This window comes from Lissotriton vulgaris, chromosome 2_1 (genome assembly GCF_964263255.1).
Source record: "Lissotriton vulgaris chromosome 2_1, aLisVul1.2, whole genome shotgun sequence".
Lineage (NCBI taxonomy): Eukaryota > Metazoa > Chordata > Amphibia > Caudata > Salamandridae > Lissotriton > Lissotriton vulgaris.
In genome coordinates this window covers 1,573,688,501-1,573,705,852 of record NC_141687.1, presented here as the reverse complement: position 1 = coordinate 1,573,705,852, position 17,352 = coordinate 1,573,688,501, and positions in this window count along the sequence as shown.

Here is a 17,352-nt window from a genome sequence, read left to right as displayed (position 1 = left end):
TTCCATATTCTACACCACACTCATACCTTATAGTCTCGCGGTAACTTAGGCCCAGACTATGCTACCCTCCTGCTCATAGTGAAGGGGGCAGTTCTGATTACTTACCATTACACACTGACCACAATCAGGGCTCACACAAGCCACAATCCTGTGGGTTTATACATTGACCACAATCAATGCTCTCATTAATGCCACTCTCTCTAGCAGCAATCTCACTACGCACTGTATCCTCCCGGTGCTCTCACTCTCTCACACAAGCCACAATCCTGTGGGTATACACATTGACCACAATCAATGCTCTCACTAATGCCACTCTCTCTAGCGGCAATCTCTGTCCTATGAATACCTTCAGCTCTCTCTCTCTCTGTTGGGAAGTTTCTCTATATATCTAATATCTACTGGGGGTGTAATATTATAGGTTATGTGATAGATAGACAGTTCAATCCTCTCACACAAAAATGGCCAAATCACAATATGCAAAGGTTATTCTCTGATATAAGTGCTCCCTGCTCCCTTGCTCAGTTACCACTTACCCGGACGGGAAACGCATCCGTCCACATAACAGCATCTGACTAGAAGAAAGGTTAACCTTATCATAAAAACAAATAACAGTTACACAATGGTTCACTAGGAACTGGAGTCCCTTTATTACACAATAGCAAATTATAACATCACAATAACTAGCAATCTGGACATAGCCTGAAAAGTAAAGGGAAATAGACACATCTAAGGAATAAAGCTTTATTATTAGCACATCCACATATAGCTAACAGCAACTGCAAATAGCTGAATTATAACAGGACTGCTCACCACTGAAAGAAAAGAGATTAATCAGTGCAACAATACAGTAGGGAATATAGCCTAGGAAAATAAAGGAAAGGATTAATGCATATATATATATATATATGGGCACTAATATAACAGGACAGATATCACCGGATTATTATGAAGTCTTGTTCTAGCTGTCATCTGGGTCCCTCTCTCGTCTGTGCCTTGGCTCATCTCAGATTCTCCCCTGCACTCTTGGACACACATCTGCGCCGATCGCTCTGCACTGGATTTCTCTTTCCCACAAACTGTCTTCACCTTCCAACTTCAGTCTAATGATATAGTTTCTGCCGCTCTGATAACCCTCTGATTCACTAGCTTCTTCACTCTGTCTGATTGTTCCAGCTCCAATGTCCAACTCACTCAAGCTGCTCCCACAGACTAATCCACGATATAACTTCAGTCTCTTCCAAAAGGTATCACTCCAAACTCCAGCTGTTAACTGCCTGCTCCAACTGATCACAACTCCTTCTGACAAGTAACTGCTTCTGACTGCTTTCTTCAGCTCCAAAGACCATCTGCCTTCTACCATTCCAAGATTCATCTAACTGCTCCAAGATCCATCTGACCGCTCTCTTCAACTCCAAAAACCATCTGACTGCTCTCTTCAGCTCCAAACACCATCTGACTGCTCTCTTCCGCTCCAAACACAATCTGACCACTCTGCCTCTCTGCACTTCGCTAATATGGAATACTCTCCCCTAGTGGAAAGTTCCAGTCAGCAACCTGCCGCCCATCAGATCCCTGCACCACTCCGCGCCAAGGACACACACCCAGCCGGCCGGCCTTTTGTGGTGTCTTCGACACAAAGAAAAATACAGTCTACTGATAAGGGCCGGCCCAGGCCAGTTCTCTCCAAGTGAACATAACCTCTTAACTAAAACATCACACTTGACCTACATGCATTTCAGTCTGCAGAGGCAGAAAGCAAAATGGAGTCTCTCTGGTTCTGGGCCATGTAGGCCCGAAAAGGATGAAATAGACACTTAGCTCTATACACAAACCCTACCAATAGGTAATATAAAGTCAGAACTACAGGATCCACCCTCTACTATAGGTAGAATGATGAAAGGACACATAATCAAGTCAAAGCCAATAGGCAATAGATGGATTAGAGTCAGGAATAAGGGATCTATCATCATATAAAGCGGCTATCCTCTAGTTTATTCTTCTAGGTCTGAAAAGAGGCCTGAAAAGGACCAAAACAAGCTAAGAATAGGGATCTAGGATGGTAGCAAGCTAAAGTCACCATCACTCAGAAATAGAACCAAAAACCTGGTCACTACAATGGCCCAACTCAACCGGATTATGCATTTTGGCCTACTGTTGCACAAAAATGTATTCAGTTTAGAGATTATTTCATTATTTTAGGAGGTGATTGCAATCAGATTGTTGACCCCTTTATTGACCGCCAATCCCAGGTACGCATCTTCCCTCATAAAACCTATAAACACTTTCTCAATTCCTTTCCCAAAGAACACCTCATTGATGCACGGAGGTTATCTCACCCAGACACTATTTTCTTCTCATTTTTCTCTCCTCCTCATATCTCTTTTTCTCGATTAGACTATATTTTTATTTCACAATCCCTAACTTACATTCATATCTCTAAATAAATCATGCTCTGGTTGTTGCTGATTTTGACATGCTTCCTCCGTATTCAGATCTTCTTGATAGCACTTTAACAATTCCCTTCTACAGGACCCACTTTTCTCTTCTTCACTTACTTCCTTTGTATAAGAATTTTTTGTACTGATTAACGATCCCAATCTACCCTTCCATGTGCTATGGGATTCTTTTAAAGGCACAGCTCGGGGTTTTATCATAGATTATGTCTCAAGAAAAAAGAAACAATTACTTCTAAAATATAAAGCTACATTAGCAAATATTAAAGCCCTGGAACACACATTTTACACCTCGACGTTAGATTCTATCATCCAAGAACTTGTTCATGCTAAATTAATTTTGAAAAAAGTCACTACTGATAATGCATCATCTATATTACTCCATAGTAGTGCTTTCTACTATGCTGGACATAATAAAATAGGTAAAATTCTGGCTAACTACCTCAAATTTCCAAAAGATCGAACTTTAAATGATTCCATGTATTCTTCAGATGAGAAGCCTATCCATAAGGATCAGCATATCCTAGATCAATTTATGTTATTTGACAAACATTTATATACTCTGGAATCCCCTCCCACTATCTCCCTTACCCAATGTTATCTGAATAACATTCCTGTCCCTTCTAATGGTCATCTCAACTTCTTTATGCATGAATCTCATCTAGTAGAGGCTCTTTCTCGTATTGACAAACTCCTTTCCTCTTGGAATCAACTATTTCTCTCATGGTGTGGATGGCTGGAAATGATGATTACTCCTATCTTACTATATATCTTTTCTATGCTCCCTATTCTCATTCCGTCTAGTTTTTTTAAGAAGATAAACTCTCTTCTCTCCAAATTCCTTTGGAAAAATAAAACATCTTAAATATCCTTATCACATCCACGGAAACCAAAAGTTAAATGAGGGGTGTTACTTTTCCTGATTTTCGAATTTGCCATAAATCCTTTTGCCAATGTCAAGCATCTAAATGGCTCCTTTCAGAATCCTCCCCCTCCACGCCTCTATAGCTTACTATTGAACATTCTTTGCTTTGCCCTTTTCTACGAAGGAGGTACTGGCCTTTTCAACCAAGACTGTCCAAACTACACTTCCCTTATTCAAGCACATGTGTTCCTTGTTGAAATCGTTGACTGAACCAAAGATTAATTTGAGAGAATCCTTTATATGTTCACCCATATGGCACAATTGCCTAATTAGCATTAATAATAGCCCACTCTTGGCCTATTTGATGGTACACCCCCTTGCACATTCCCTCAATTTCAATACACTTTTAAGTGTCCCCGTTCTTTTTGGCATACATTTTCCATTGTAATGGTAATCATTCTTGACATATTCTGCTCTCTCCCTTCAATTCCTCACTCTTCTGAAGAAAATTCCCATCTTAAAATCCTTACAATTCTTCCTAAAGCCTCCTTAATTTATAAACACGCCTTATCTCCTGATCCTTCTCGCACTAAGAGGAAGGTGGAACTTGCCTGGGAAGCGGAGTTTGGGCTGTGAATGGAGCATCAGCTTCTGGGCTAAGTTTTGGAGCCGATCAATCAAAATCTTTAGATCTGCCTCTGTTACTCAATGTATGTTCTTTCTAAACCATAGATTATATTTCACACCCATGTCTCTAGCTACCTTTTCTCACACAGCTCACATAAACTGTTGGCCATGCAGATCCCCCGCAGCCGACCTAATGCATCTTCTCTTTCTTTGCCCTAATGTTATCTCTATTTTGGGGGGAATTTGGTCCTATATTTCTTTTATATTTAATATAAAGTTTCCCCTTTCCAATGTCATTCTTTTCACAGGAAGTCTATTAGAAACTCTGGATCTTCCTACACATAATCATAGTTTATTTGACCTTATGCTGGCTTTAGCCTTCCACAAAATTGGACTTAATTAGAAAAACTCAACAAAACTCTCCTTCCAGCACTGGTGAAATAATCTGTGTCATTACCATTGACTAGACATTGCTTTTGCCTCCTCCAGTAAGCCATTTGTTAATAGAGATTTATTGTGGTTGCCACTAAAATTATATCTAGATAAGATTGCAAAAACAAAAGGCTTTCGTATACATTCTGAAAAGTTTAAACCTCCGTGAATGTTTAAGTTTCTCTTTTCTTTTTTCTCAAGTTTCTTGTTGGCAAGCAGATCTCTTCAATTAATATGAGATTGTTTTTATAGTTTGTTCAGGTTATGCAATATAACTCGTTCTTCAGGTGAAGAGTATTCCTTACCTTCCCTCTCCTCCTTTTCTTACCCCTTATTGCTGTTTTAAATAAAAAAGTAGCTTTCTTCTCTGCTTTTATTGCTAGCCGTTCTTGGTACCTTCTTCCTTATTAGTTTCACTATGTAACGACTGGCTCTTTGTACCCTTTTCTTGTTATTTATTAAAGCTTTTTATTTAAAAAAAAGATAAAGTGCCTTTGCAGGATCGGGGATGGTGTTGAACCTCAAGTATATATAAGGCAATGTGTCCTTAAATAGCACCCAATCACAAATTAATTAATTAGCATTTAACTGAAATAATTCCTTAAGAGTCAATAGTAAGATGTAAACCATGAGGGTGTATTAAAATAATTCAGGTGCAATACATAACTCAAACACACTAATTAGTTGAAATGCAGAGTAAATCAATAAAGGGAATCAGTGTAAGACCCATTGGAATGCAGCATGAGAATGACATTAAGTCAAGTGAAAAATATTAAAAGTCAAAAGTATGAGACAATCCAACAAGGGTTAACTCTCTAGAGTCAAGCAAACCAGACTGGCTCTCCTCCAAAATGTACCATCTTTATAGAACGATTCACAACAACGGATAATGGAAAGGGCGACGTTAGCATAAGGAGTGCAAGGTAAACAAATCACAATTCAGAATTATACCTTATCATCTATTGCCACATCCTAGCACTATGCTGTAAATTAATATTAAGTTTCCCTATTCTAATTTAATGTCATTCGATGTGGCATTACAAATCTAACCAACAACTAGCGATAGTTTTTGTCTCTAACTTGTTTAGAGACAAAAATTATCGCCGCACATCGGCGATTTTTATCGCAGATAAACCTTGCTATTAACAAGGTTTATCGCAAATGCGATAAAAAACGGCCGAAATGCATGAATATCGCTGAAAAGTCAGCGATATTCATGCATTATCGAGCAAATGCTCTTAGCCATGTTATCCACCTCCCATTGGATAACATGGCTAAGAACTGCTCACGGCAGGTGTTAGCTTTTGGAGATATTCCCGCTTAGCGCGAATATCTCCAAAAGTTGGTAATAGGAGATAGCGATGTTAGCGACTGTTTTCAGTCTCTAACATCTTGGCACGCCCACTTTGCATGTCATTAGTGATAAATATCACTGACATGCAAAGTGGGGCCCAAGATGGTCGCTATCTCCTACTAGCTGTCGCTAACTGGTGTTAGCGACAGCTTGGTAATAGGGAGATAATTTTATCTCCGCTTTCTTGGCTTTTAAAGCCAAAAAAGCGGAGATAAACCCCCTTGATAATATGCCCCCTAGTTTCTCAAAACAATGGCAGCCTCATAAATTATTGACCTAAATTATTACTAGCAGAAAGAGCACTGAATGTTACAAAAGACTTCCTTCATAATTTTAGAGAACAACGTGTCAATACAGAGGATTATATAGTGCACACTTTGGTTACGTGCGGTAAACAGAAATTAAAACACACATCACAGCATATGTTAAAATCCATAGTGGCAGTTTGACTTAATTTGTGCCTAGTTTGGTCCATCACAGGAAAACAAAGTTCTGTCAAGTGCATTCTTTTCGTTTTAGTGCAGAAATGTTCATAATGTTAAGCATACATTTTTATTAAATCGAAATCCACTATAATAGCATGATAGCAGTTCATTTAAAGGAAAAGCGTCTCAAAGTGAATCAAAAGCTCTAAAGTCCAGCCCTCTTTGAGGTATAGAGACTTTACTGTAATTTGTATTTGGAGTTTCTGGGTTATGGTATGTTATGGAGACGTGTAGAGCGCACTATGACCCAGGAGGGTATCCTGGCCATGAGCAGGTGTGAATCAAACTAAATCTAAGGCCTATTGGGACTACACAAAAAGATAGGTTTTCAGCTGCTTTCAGAATTCAAGAAGTGAGGAGGAAGCTCTTAGATGTAGTGGCAGGTCATACCATGCTTTAGGAGTGATGTTGGAAAAGGCTTGACCACCAGATCTGTTTTTATTGTATGCATGGGATATGTGCAAATATAAGTCTGGACAAGTAGAGGTGTCAGGAAGGTTTGTAGAAGAAAATGCAATTGTTGAGGCATGAAGGGCCAGCGTTATGTAATGCATTGAAAATGTGGGTGAGGACTTTGAATTATGCTTGTTTGTGAACTGGGAGCCAGTGGTGCTCGTTCAGGTGTGGTGTAATGTGAGTGTAGTGTAGGAGGTTGAGGATGTCTGGGATGGTTTTCTGCTTATTGTTAGCTGTAATTATTCAGTTTCCATGTGTAACAAACGTGTGGGCATGAGCAATTTTCAGGTCCAAAAGTTGAGGTAAAGATTACTGGACAGCCATTCTGGGCCAGCGATTTCAGACTTAACACAAATACTGAGGACAAGATCAGGCACTACAAATACAAAACACAAACATAAGAAAATAAAAGCAGATGTATTTTATTTTATTTATTTATAAAGTTTTATATAGCGCGAACTTGATCCCGAAGGATATCAGAGCGCTTTACAATTTGAGGCAAAGGTATCAAATCAGAACATTAGTCTTACATGGGGAATCTAACATACACCTGGGTAAACGAAGAATGTGCTAGACGATGGAGCACAATGACTCAAGGAGATCAATACTCAACAATCATGTACAGGAACAACAACCAAACCAAAAACAATGATCATTTACAAGAACAACAATTGACCTATGTCCTATGTGCCCAGAACTAAATTCTGGACACTCAAAACTCACGCCCTTCATCTCTCAGCACTCCCAACCCAAGTTCTGCCTCCTTCCATCTTCTCTCCACACGTGTAGCTTTTTCTATATTCATGACTGCAAGGCAAGTAGGAGGGGGAATGGTAATGGACTCTAAACCACTCAAAGGACTGGGGCCTTTTTGAGAGTGGGATGGAGATACAAAAACAGAGATTATCCTTAACAATCCATCTTGAGAATCAGAGGCCAACCTACAGAGTCCAGGACAAGAAGTTAAATGAGCTAGAACATTGCTAGCATCAGGATCTAAAGCAGGCTTTAGTGGCGTTGGAGGCAGTCAGTATTTTATTAACTATCATGGCCAACACAATGTGATACATACTACTTCGATCTTGACAAAAACTATATTCAGGCACAGGGTCCCACTATAAGGTAGTGAGGAAATTCTGATGCTTTGAACGTCTTTTTAATGCCTAAAGGAACGTTTGTGAATGTTACTTACCATATAAATTGACAGTACTTGGAACAGCTTAGTACTTCTACAAGCCATAACCAGGAAAAAATACCTTCATAGATGATCATTATAGTATGGAATGATTTCTTATGAACACATTCTAATAACCTACCCTCAATTATTTTTCATTAGGAATCCACATGTTTATTGAAATAAATTAGGTCTTTAAGCTTTTGCTCACCCCTCCAACGGGAAAGCTTCCAAACCAAGATACATGAGACAATCTAGCCCCAACCGATCACCACAAGGACAACAGAAGTCACAGAGGATCCACGTCACCACAAACATGCATGAGACCACATGCCGAGCGCCCCCACGAGGTCACCGAACCGTTCAGCAACCCACACCACCGTTTATAATCAGTGACGCAGCAAGTCGCTGATTAAAAAGAAAAGACATCAGCACTTGACTATTATAAGTTATTATCGTCAAGTTCTGAGGACAATGCCTCCTGCAAGAGCCAGCAGCCAGGGTGAATAGCAGGTCAGGTCATGAAACATGTTAGAAATGGGGGTCTCTAGTTGGCAATGGCTGGCGCCAATGTCCAAATAGGGACCCTTCTTCCTAAGTCAGGGCAAGTGGCCTACTCCCTTTGACAACCCCTGCTCAACCCAGTGGTAATGTAGCATGAGCTGTTAGGCATATCTCAGAGGCAGTGTGTGAAGCATTTATGACCATGCACAATAAGGCAGTAACGACACCACAAAAGGACACAACTCAAGTAGTTATAGAAAAATAATATCTTTAGCTAAGGTTTTACTCAAGACTCTCAAAGCATTTTAACAAGCAACAATGCACGTAAACCAGTAGGGACTCAAAAAGGCAATAACGTATTCACCAGATGTGACACTGACTGAGTACAAGGCCTGGGCCTACCTGACCCTTTGCGCACTAGATACCTGCCGTTGAAAGGGGATACAGCACACAGCTTCTAGAAAAAGCTGAGACTGTGACAGGCAGACTCCCAGCGACCACATGTCTTGGCTGCAGGGGTCCGCAGCGTGCATCCACAGTGATTCGGGCACTAGGGGACAGGCGGGCTCTCAGCAACAGCAGCACGGCTGCGGCGCCCCATGCTGGTGGTGGCGATGACTCTCGTCTTGCTGCTCCGTGGTTGTCTCACAGTGGCAGCAGCTCTCGCTTAGCTGCGGTGCCCACGAGATGATAGAGACAGTCCTCGACAATGGGGAACAAGATGCGGGCACTCAGCGGCAGCAGCTCTTTCTTAGCTGCGATGGCCCAAAGGACAGATCCCTATGATGCAAAGTTGGCAAAAGTGCGGGCATTCAGCGGCAGCAGCTCTCTCTTAACTGCGGCGGCCAAGAGGACGGACCACAAAGATGCAAAGTTGGTGAAGGCGGGGGCACTCAGCGGCAGCAGCTCTCTTTCAGCTGCAGTGGCCCACAGAACGAATCACGATGATGCAAAGTTGGCAAAGGTGCGGGCACTCAGCGGCAGCAGCTCTCTCTTAGCTGTGGTTGCCCACAGGATGAATCACGATGATGCAAAGTTGGCAAAGGTGTGGGCACTCAGCGGCAGCAGCTCTCACCTATCTGTGGCGGCCCACAGGACAGACCACAAGGATGCAAAGTTGGTGAAGGTGCGGGCACTAAGTGGCAGCAGCTCTCTCTTAGCTACAGCAGCCCACAGGACAAAGGATGGTCTCGACCAGGCTGGCACAATCATGGGCACTCAACGGCTACAGTCTCTTAGCTGCAGCGGCCCACACATATTCAGCAAAGGTTCCAAAGGTTCAAATTCAGGCAGGCCCTCAGCGGCGACAGCTCTCTCTTAGCTGCAGCGGCCCACACAGATTCCGCGAAGGTTCCCAGTCTGTGTTCCTCACAGTAGAATTAGAGGCTCTGGATTGCTCAACAGAAGCCTCACCTGTAAGCAGAATTCCTCGCACAGCATTTCCAACGGCTGACGGGGTGAAGTCTAATGTACCTGAGACTTCGGCAGGAGGCGCTCTCGATTCAGGCCCTCGGGAAGCTTCTTCGGCAAGCTTGGTGAAACTTTCAAAAGTCCTTTCCTGGGTTCACTCAGACAGAGTTTCGTCTTGACATCCAGAAGGAACACACCTGGAGAAGGTTCCAGCGCAGTATTTTATACCTTTTCTTCTCTAACGCCACAAATCACTAAATCCAGTCGGAACCAGTTTGGTGGCGTCAGGGAGCACTTGGTTTACGAGGCGACATCCTGCCCTTTCAGAATGCGTGGTCTGCTAACAGACACCCAGTGGGGGAGGGTGGAGCCATCATTCACCTTGCCAGGCACGGCCTTGCTCAGATCAAAGAGTCACCCCTCCCTGAATACCGATCTCTCTCTCCAGCCAGGTCTGACCCAGCTGGCCCTGCTGCTCCAAAACCAGAGGGCCAATACACATACTAGCAAAGCCTACAGGAAACTTAGGCAAGAAAATACAGTGTTTTCAGAAGAGCCATTTTCAAACATGGGATAAATAAAGGGTCCTTACTAAAAGGTGTATCTCAATGTTCTGAGCATAAACATATCAAACTCGAAGTTCCTATCAGGTTATGGGGTCAGATAGGATTATAGAAGGTAATCATCAACCTGCCAATTCTGGCCTATGAGAACGGATAGTTCACGATAGTAACAGTGAAATGGAGGGTAACTCGCTATTAGAACATGCTACACAGACCTAGGCTGTATGTTTATCCTAATTCATACAGTCATCTTTACATGGGGACCATTCGCGCTGTGGTACTGATTAGGAGTGGCAGGGCGTCCAGAGCATCTAAATCCAGGCGACGTAAAAGATAGGAAGCGAAACGATGAAGGGAGACCCACGCCAATGATGCCAGGTCTAACAGAACATAATTGCCCAACATCCCTCTCTTAGCCAAAGTGTTGGAGAAGTGTGTGTAAGTCAACACATCAACAACTTCCACCTACTAGATGACTTCCAGTCCAGGTTCAGACCTGGACACAGCACTGAAACCACCATGCTCCACATCGTTGATGATGCCCTCCAAGCCCTAGACCCACACAAAACCTGTCTCCTATTCCTCCTAGATCTATCCTCAGCCTTCGACACGGTCTGTCACGAAAAGCTACTTGAACGCCTCAAACAAAGGATGGGATTGGATGGCTGTGTTCTAAAATGGTTTAGATTCTTCCGACAAAACCGATCACAGAGGTTCTTAATTAATGGTAACCTGTTTGCTCCCTCTCCGGTCATGGTTGGAGTCCCTCAAGGATCAACCTTATCCCCTACCCTCTTCAACCGTTATCTAGAACCGCTTACCGATGTTCTACAAACTGCAAATATCTCTACCATATGTATGCTGACGATACCCAGATCTACATTGAAATTTCTTCTCTCGAGGAGATTCTCTCTCTGAATGAGGCCTTGAAACTGACAGTCCAATGGCTTGCCTCCAATCATCTTAAAATAAACGCAAAGAAAACGGAATTTCTCTTAATCTCCCCTACTAAAAATCAATCCTGAGCTTTAGCTATGGATAAATTCCTTCACAGCCTTAAACTGCTCACCGACCATCGTAGAATCAGCCAAATCTCTAGGAGTAACCCTGGACTGCAATCTAAACATGTAAAATCACATCAAATCGATGGCTAAGTCAGCCAGGTTCCACCTGAGCTACCTTAGGAAACTGAAACCCTTCCTTGACGCCCCTGAGCTAAAAATGACAGTCCAAGCACTTGTCATCTTAGACTGGAATATGGCTGTTCCACTCTCTCTGAGTTACCCTTGACCTCCATGGCACCTTTGAAAGCCTGCCTCAATGCGGCCGCCAGACTACTTACCGCCACAAGGATGTTCGACCACATTACTCCACACCTGAAAGCTCTGAACTGGCTTCCTCTTGAGGCCAGGACACAGCTGAAACTGGCATGCATTATGCACAAGGCGCTATTCACAAACTCCCCAGCATATCTTGCACAGAAACTTTTGATATCTGGAGGAAGCAGAATCTCCCGGGCCGCTAGCAACTTCCTCCTCCAACCTGCTTGTTTTTGAGAAAAAAAATGCACAATCGAGCCTTATACGGGGCAGCACCAAGAATATGGAACTCTCTTCCACCCGCCGTTAGAAGAATCCCTTCTCTAGCACGCTTCAAGAAGGAAGCCAAAACCTACCTTATGGGTAAATTCCTGGTTTAACTTTTGCCACCAATCACTACAGAGACCCAATCTAAAGTCCGGCTTTGGCCTCCATCCTGAGTACCTAATTTTTCCCCAAGATACCTAGAGTCCGTTTCTTGTTAATTGTATATATAAAGTTTACATACTTGTCCTCTTTCCATCATATTTCCTGCACTGTGTGAATATTGTGATGCTTAACCTTTGTATAACTCTATGACCCTTGTAAAGCGCTCTGATACCGTAACGGGTCAAGTTCGCGCTCTATAAAACGCTAAATAAATAAATAAAACAGCTAGGGACACGCCACCCCTCAACCCAAAGGGAAAAAATGACTCACCACCTCCACCGCACCACCCACAATTCACTCGCTCCATCGGACAAAGCACACCCATTTCTGCTCCACCCAGAGACCTGCAAATGGTAAAGAAAACCAGAACCACAAACCCCAAAATGCAAAGCACTGCAAAGCCCTCCAAACCATAATCAAAGCCCATCCGGGGCCCCAAATCTTCAAGCGGAGCAGCAAGTGCACCCTGGACATGGGACAAAAAAACAGCCAAGAATGCCCAGTAGGACTCGCACCATGAGAGGAGCACCACCGCTCAAGCAGCCCGAGGGAAGGCAGGTGGCCAAGCCCACAGTGACCCCATGCTCCGCCAACACCAGAGGACGCGACAGGCCAGTGCGCTCCCTCCACCCACAGCTGAAGCCACAGAGTGGGGAAGCAGAGAGTCCCCAAACCCGGCAGCAGCACAAAAATGTGACTGCCTACCTAGAAGCTGCATGGCAGCATGAGGTTAGGCAAGTGCACAGGCAGCACTGGCACACAGTGTCTTCCAAGCAGAACGCATGTCCAGCGAATCAGAATGTCCCGGGGAGAGGAGTCTGCCCAACGGCCAGGGTGATTGACCTCAAATCTGGGTAACCGGGTTTAAGTCCTGGCAAGGACATCCAACATCCTGTGACCCTGGGCAAACCACTCAATCACCCTGTGCCCAACAAAAAACAATGTGCCCTCAAGCAACGCAACTGCCGCTCGTGCGAAGTGCTCCACGGGTCAAGTTCTCTCCAAATACAAAAAAAATTAATGCTTCATTTGTCACCCCCCACCCCTCCCTGATAGCACAACCAAAAAAAAGCACCCCCCGACCAAGGATCAGCCCTTCGGCCAAATCCAGCGCAACCTCATCCAGTCATCCAAGCTGTAGTGCTGCTCAAACATCCCCATGAAAATTGCAGAGGGAAATGGCACCCGCGACCTCCCTTTCCTCCCAGCTTCCCACCCGATGAACCACCCCAAAACTTCCAAGGAAGGAGCAGAAGCAGACCAACCCCCCTGGGAAAGCTCCGTGGACACCCGTCCAATAGCGCAAAAGTTACCAGCAAACCAAAAAAAGCTCCTCCCATGGTAACCAGGTACTAGATATAACTACACAGTTACCATAGGTAGAGTGATCCTTGATTTGCTCATAACTAGCGTGGCCCCTCTACCCGAGCCCCTCTGAGGTCCTCCCCAAAACCTTCAAAGGCACAAGAGACCACAATCCTCTGGGATAAAAATATTCAAAAAGAGGAGGGGAATCACCCGGCCCCCCTTTCCCCCAGCCATCTAAGGACCTGGGGTCTCCATCACCCAGGGCTATTATTCTAAAAGGGGGAGGGGCTACACACAGCCATCCCCTTCACCAAGCCTTAAATGGCCCAGGAAAGCCCAACCCTAGGTCACAGTGTCCCTTCCCGCAACAGTCCAGGCAGGGAGAAAAATGTCTGCTCCCACCCGGGAGGAGCTGCAAAAATGCTCCCGCTGGATGGAAGCACAAATACCCTCCCTGCCCAGCAGGAAAACAGGGATTGCTTCCGCCTGGTGGGAGCAGAGAAAGAAACTGCTCCTGATGGGTGGGAGCAAAACCTGCTCCCGCTGCACCAAGGATAAGTGCAGGCAGGGGAGCCAGCGGAGTCACAAGGCTCATGGTGCTCGCCCCGGGGCCTCCAACATTTTGTTTTGTGGGTTAAAACGTAATTGACACTCCCGTTCAGCAGGAATGTAAATTTCTCAAATTGTTTGATTTCGTTTTTTTCCCCCAGATTGCAATAATCCCATTCTTCGCATACAGTCAGAGCTTCGGGCAGTGCAAATTACAGCTTTCAAAATTCTCACTCTAGCTCCCTTGTTTGTATGCCACATGTGGTTAAAGAGTGGGGTCTTACAGAATTCTTTGCCACTTTTCTTGGAGTATAGGCTAAATGCGTAGTAGGCCATATAGCTTGAGCGTGCAACATAAGTCACGCCTTAACAATGGATTATTATTGTCAGAAAATGGAAATGAAGGTCACAAAATCTGTTTTTAAGCTGCACTCTCCCACCTCTATTTTCCTTTGAATGTATCCATTCGATCCACTTCCCTAATCTCTTTTGTCTTCTAGCATAACCTCCTTCCTTATATCCTCTAACATCTTAGAAAAAAGTGACACACTGTCAGTGTGCCCACTGAGGGCACACATCTGGTGGGGAAAGGTGTTCCCATGGTCCCAATAGGCAATGACCTACAGGCGGGTGCAGTCACTCACAGCACCTAACTGCTAGGGGAATCTCTGTCCCCTCTTTAAAATGCAAGCAGCTACCACCCACACTTCGTACTGAGGAATATCTCTTACCTAGATCAACTCAGAATATATTTACAAATATTTGAAAGGGTTATGGTAACAAGAGATGAGGAAACAAAACTTGTGTTTTATAAAAGTAAAAAACTCTTTCATGCAACAGAACTTATTGTTTCAGAAAAACATATGAAACAAACAAATGGGGGAGAGGAGTCTAGGACGGTGAACGCACACGAGTCTCCTGATTAAGCATGGGCGGAAAATCCGTTCCGCACGCGGATTTTGCGGATTTTCGGTAAATTCGCAATCCGCGAGATTCGCGAATTTCCCGCAAAATCCGTGAGCAGAATGGATTGGGTCAAAAGTTCAAACTGACTTTTGTAACTCTTTTAGAATGGCGCCGGCAAGCTGCCAGAGCCATTCTAAAATAGTTACAAAAGTCAGCTTCAACAGGAAGCTCTAATAGATAAAGTAAAGCAGGTGCTGCTCAAATTCAGTTACACAATCATTAATCACCCCAAACTTGGGGTGATTAATAATTGTGTAACTTAATTTGACCTTTAACTCGAGCACCTGCTTTACTTTATCTATTAGTGCTTCCTGTTGAAGCTATTTGTAGCTATTTTAGAATGGCGCTGGCAGCTTGCCGGCGCCATTCTAAGTGGGGCTGAGGGCAGAAGGGCACAAAAGTGGTACAGAGGGCAGAAGGGGACAAAAAATGAGTGGGACAGAGGGCAGAAGGGCACAGAATCGATTAGTACAGAGGGCAGATGGGCATAAAAAATGAGAGGGTGGCAGTGATTAACCAGGCAAAAAAACAAAACGCTAAAACGCAAAGCGCCTCGCGATCACGCGCGAACACGCAAAGCGCCCCGCGAACACCAGCGAACATGCAAAATTTAAAAAATCCGCAAATTTGCACGAATTTGGGAATTTCGCGGATTGCGAGTTTGCAAATCCTTAAATTCGCGAATTGCAAATTCGCAAAATTCGCCCATGCTTACTCCTGATTAACAAAGTACATGTTGGAGAGTAATTTCAACTGGGATGCTAAAAAATAAAAATAAAGACTGAATAACAATGTACATGTTTGAGAGTTATTTTACTTGGGTTGCTACAAAAATGAGAGACAAGCAGTTCACCAGGTTGAAACCCCGAGACATACCACTCTAGTCTTTTTCCTACATAAATGACACTCTCTTTCAGCATGCCACGTGTTCTCTCTGTTAGCGAGACTATTATGGTCTCAACAGAAATCAATCATCAATATTGAGACATAGAAAGCCATGCCTGAATCCGATACACTCCATTGGTACTGCCTGTAATAATAAGACTGTGACATTTTATCATCGTCAGCCAATAAACTCATGATATAGATAGGGTGACCACATCCCTTCTTCCCCCGGGATTACTATCCTCTGATTTAGATATTCAGCGAGAATGTGCACACACTCATTTTTTTTGCTTGAAAGGCCGTGAATCTATAAATCGTGCCTTGCATTGAAAGGTAGACCACCACTGACAGAATTTCTGGGATGTTTTGAAGTACCCTCGTCACTGTTGGTCTAATTCATAACGAGAACCCATGGCGGTGGGCTTCACTTTTGCAGGGACGTCCGTAGTCTGAGCACCGACTCACGGAGGTGGGTCCGCCTTCTATGCTTCCTATGATTATGATTTGGGATCATTCTCTGAATTAGATATTTAGCCAGGACACGCATTATCATAGTTAGAAACCCCGTGGATCTATGGGACTCTGGAACGGGACGTGCTCTATTTCTTTTAAGTATTTTACAGCGAGCAGTTGGGGCACACGCCTGGGTTGAGCTTGCAGTGGAGCATGCAACAGAGTTAGACTTAAGGCTGTCAACTTCCAACTAAGTATGCCCGCTACTCGTCTGGCAAAATGTCCACATGTGTTTTTCTGTTTCTTTGTTTCTTTGTTTCTTTACAAGTGTGCAGACACACGAGGGTCACTCGGTAAACGTTCCTGTTGGTCCCTCATTTGACCTCTCTAATTCTGATGAATAGAAGTAATTCCTTTGCGCACATTTGTCTAGGATTGACTTCTATTATGTTTGCAATATTCTTTGTTGAAATACATAATTATCACTTCAAACACACCGCCATTATGGAGTTACCTCACTTATTAGCCATGGCATTATTTCTTGAATGTTTTTACCTTTACTTGGTCACTTTTGGATGTACCCACTGGCAGAAGGTGGACACCAGACACCAACCATTTAGGTTAGACGTTTAAAACAGGGTTGCTACTGGAATAGAGTAATCCTGAGTTGCTATATAAATGTCAGGACATTTCCACAGTTCGTGTCCAATACATTGTAAGCTGTCATTGGAAAATGTAAGGCAGATGTGACATTGGTTATGTTCCAATTTTTCTAGTTTTATTGTGCTTTGTTTGTTTGTTTTTTCGGAACGTCAATGGACCCCGATTATATATGGGCCACCACACATCAGGCTACTCTGATTGACCAGTATAATTTCATTTATTCACTTTTGTACAGAGTAACTATTATTGCATTGGTCCTGATGAATGCCAAGGAGCACAATTGTGGGACAGCTGAAGGCAGAAACATGTCGACCTTTTGACCTCTTGAACTTTCCTAGTCCAGGTGCATAACCCTGGTCCTCTTTTAAAATCTATCCATAGTGGGCCACAGAATAAAGTTATTTGGTACCTTGGAGGTAGTTTTAATCACCACTAGTCATTTTTTGCACTCTGTCCC